Here is a 3,692-nt window from a genome sequence, read left to right on the forward strand (position 1 = left end):
CGGGGGTCCCTTTGGAGTGTGGCTACCGGCTCTGTACGGCTCCCAACGGCTCCCTCTGTGTCCCCGCAGGGGCCACCTCCACTGGGGGACCAGGGCCCATGGTGGAGCCCGTGGCATCAGGGGGACACACGGGCAGTGGGGCAATGCTGAGGATCTGGACAGGGTGCTCGAATGCGACCCAATGGGGAAAGGACAGGTTGTTCAGCCAATGGTGCTGGACCCCCAACACTCGCATGCAAAGGAAAAGCAGCCACACACGGATGTGAGCTGGGATGGATGGCAGGCCCGGACGGCCGCGCTGACCCCACGCAAGTCCACCAGAATGCGCGACGAGCTCCAGAGCTCAGGCCCGGCCCAGAGGCACATTCCCGAGAACAGGGCTGGGAGGTGGGACAAATTGGACCCCACAGGATTAAAACCCTTTATGCTTCTAAAGATGGCGTCAAAGTACCAACACCCGCGAGGCAGAGGACAATGCCTGTGCCCGGGCACCAGATGGAGACTGTCACCCAGAATACAGGGGCGCCCCTCAGTGACGAGGCCGACTGCCCACCCGGAACAGGCACGGCGTGGAGCGGGCTCCAGGTGACGCGGGGTCCTGGTTCGGACCTCTTCCGTGAAGTATCCACTCACGTGGCTGCCAAAGGGGGGGGATGAAAGACGGAATGGACGCTCCGTGACAAGTGTCCTTACCAGAGGCACAGAGAGGAAGTCACCTGAGGAGATGCAGGATGTGGGGGCGCTTGGGAGACGCGCGACACCGTCCGTCTTTAAGGAAAGGCAAGTTCAAACTCCGGCTCCCCCGTCCGCCCAGCGGCCTCCCTGCTTGGCCGGCAGGAGAGGAAGATGGCCCTGCCACTCCAGAGAGCCCCACAGCTTCCTGGACAGAGTCATCCTGGACATGGAGACACCCCATCTAGGGCCCAGCCAAGAAAAACAGAAAGGGACCCGTTCACACCAGCACGGGGAGGCGGATGCTCACGGTGGCCTGGGTCCCCCACGGGCAGCAGACCGCGGCCTGCCCACGCGGCAGAACGCCCCTGACCATGACACAAGCACCATGCGCCAGCCACGGCCGAACTGCAGGCACAGCCCCGAGTAGAGCACCAGGCCGAGGACGAAGGCCAGCGAGGCCCCAGGAGCCCCCAGGGGACGGGCTGATGGGCGCAGGTGACAGACTCCGCCTCACTGTCCTCAGGAGGGTGGGGACTGGGCTCAAAGAGCTGCGTGACCAGGGACTCCCAGGAGCCCCGAGAGCCGGGCTGCGGTTCCGCCGAGAGGCCCGCACTGCTGGACGAGGCAGGCGGCCGAGGCAGGGAAGCAGGCCTGGACAGCGCGTCCACGCTGGGAGCCGGCCACACGGCTGCCCGCCAGGAGAGGGCCGCTGCCCTGCTGCCCCTTTCCTCCACTCTCAGAAGTTTCCAGACCAAATAAGGCCGCAGCTCCTGCCGCGCTCCTGGCTGCCAACGAAGGTCCCCCTCGGTGCCAAGGCTGTGACGGAAACTCCCAGCAGCCCAGCAGCCCTCGGGCCGGGCCTCCGGGCAGCGCCCCGAACAACCAGGGTAAACACAGCGGGGCCGCTGCCAGCCCGGGCGCCCTCAACCCCGCCACAGCAGGGCGCCAGGCTCCTCGCCACAGCCCCGCATGTCACCGCAGCCTTGCAGGGTGACGCAGGCGACGGCCCTGGGCACGGTGGCCAGGGCTCTGCACAAAACCCGATCTTCAGAACCACCGTGGGACGGTCCCACTGCTGCCCGGTTTTAAGACAAGGGACCTGGGAAGGACCCGGTTCTGAAGCCGGATCTGCGACTGTGCTCACGACCCCTCACCACCAGGGGACACGGGCAGGTGCCTCACAGACAGGAGTCTTCAAGGGACTCCTCACCTCCATGGAGCCCAAGCAGCCCACCCCTCACAAGGGGCTGATCTTGGTCCCCAAGATCTGGGAGGCGCTCCTTCTTCTGGGGCTTACCTCCCTGCCACCAGGGCACTGTCTGAGCCACCCACACGAACGCCTTCCTACCTAGCGAGGTCCCAGGAGAATGCTCCTGGTCACGGCACCTCCAGCTCGGACACCAGAACTGGCATCAGCCACAGCTGGGCAGAGGTCAGCGGCGAGGGACGAGTGGGGGCAGGTGGGCGTGACAGATGCGGGCACCACCGTGACCAGGGCCCCACCCAGGCTGGGACAGGACGCACGCCCACCTGCTTCCTCGTGGTCATCTCCTTGCTCCTGGCACGGCCAAGGAGGCGGCGCTGTGCCCCCCCTGGCTCACAGACGAGCAAACGGCTCAGGGAGCACCAGCCTTGCGGAAATCCCACTTGGGCACTCAGACTCGGGTCCTGCCATCCTGGAGGCTCTGCACCACCCAGCCCCGTCCCCTCTGGAACTCTTCCTGGTGGAATGGCCCCCGGAGGAGCCCCCGGACAAAGGTACGGGCTTGGAATCCAATCCTGCACTTTCTCTAGTGCCCGGGGGAAAGATTCCACACTGCCTTCATACCAGGAATGCATACACCCCCAAAATACACAGATGTGGGCAGGACTGGACCAGCAAAGACCCTAGCCAGAAAATGGCAGAAACCCAGGGCTAAAAGGGGATTCACTAGTTCAGGACACTGGGAAGGATGGATGGGAGATCAGGCGTGGCTGCATCCAGGTGCTCAAATGCTGTCACCAGGTTATTCTCTCACCCTCACTTTTGGATGTTTCTCTCTGGATTCCTTCCCTCCTGCACACAGGCTTCCACAGGGAGGGTGGCTGGCTGCCAGCCATCTCCACAGAAGAAGAGCCGTGTTCAGCATCCGCGCGTTGACCCAGTGTATAAGTCCTCATTGACTCTCTTTGGATTTGGGCCCATCTTGCTGTGGCCAGAAGGGTGAGGCGAAGATCAAGCTGAGGATGCACAGTCTCCCGGGTTCAGTCAGAAGAGCGGAAGTCTGCACCCCAGCAAGCAGGGAGGGCACCTCCTACCCCTGTGCCCAACAGCCCTGCACTGAGCCTCACCCTGGACACCTCCGGCCTCCGAAGGACCCTTTGCAAACACTTTTCCTTGTTTCAGGGACACGAGCAGCACCGTGAGCCATGGGTGTGTGACGCTCAGCACCACCTGCCCGTCCCAGCCCTGGGTCTTTGCTCACTGAGGCTCTTACAAAGCACAAGGAGGTGCCGCACACAGGGGTGCACCCTTGTGGCCCCGGGAGGCCACCCTGTCCCAGAGCAGAGTCTGAAGAGGGCCGCAGCGTGACGAGTGGCAGAGCACCGGGCTCACTCCCCAGTGGGGCAACTCCATGCCCAGGCCACTCAGTCCCAGGGCTACTCTGGGAGCAAGCCAGGACAGCGTCCGGCCCGGGGGGAGGCCAGGCTGGGACACTGGGAGGGGCAGGATGGAGAGGGCGGCCTGCACTGGCAGAAGCAGAGTGGCTGCAGCCAGGGGCCTGGCGGGAGGGCCCTGGGGACAGCACAGCAGCCCCCTGCAGGCCCTCGGAGGCCTCCTGAGGTCCTGAGGAAGGGTGGGCCCGAGGCAGAGGGGGGAGGCAGCAGCTTGACAAAGCTCAACTCTCCAGTCAAGCAGGGGCGCCCTGACCTGCGGGCTGCACACCCCGCCCCGCTGCAGCCCCCCGCCTGAGGTGCGGCTGGCTCCTCCCACCCCAGGACAGGGACATGGGAGCCAGAAAGAGAAGAGGCTCCTC

Source organism: Marmota flaviventris, chromosome 9, assembly GCF_047511675.1.
Source record: "Marmota flaviventris isolate mMarFla1 chromosome 9, mMarFla1.hap1, whole genome shotgun sequence".
In the NCBI taxonomy this organism is placed as follows: Eukaryota; Metazoa; Chordata; class Mammalia; order Rodentia; family Sciuridae; genus Marmota; species Marmota flaviventris.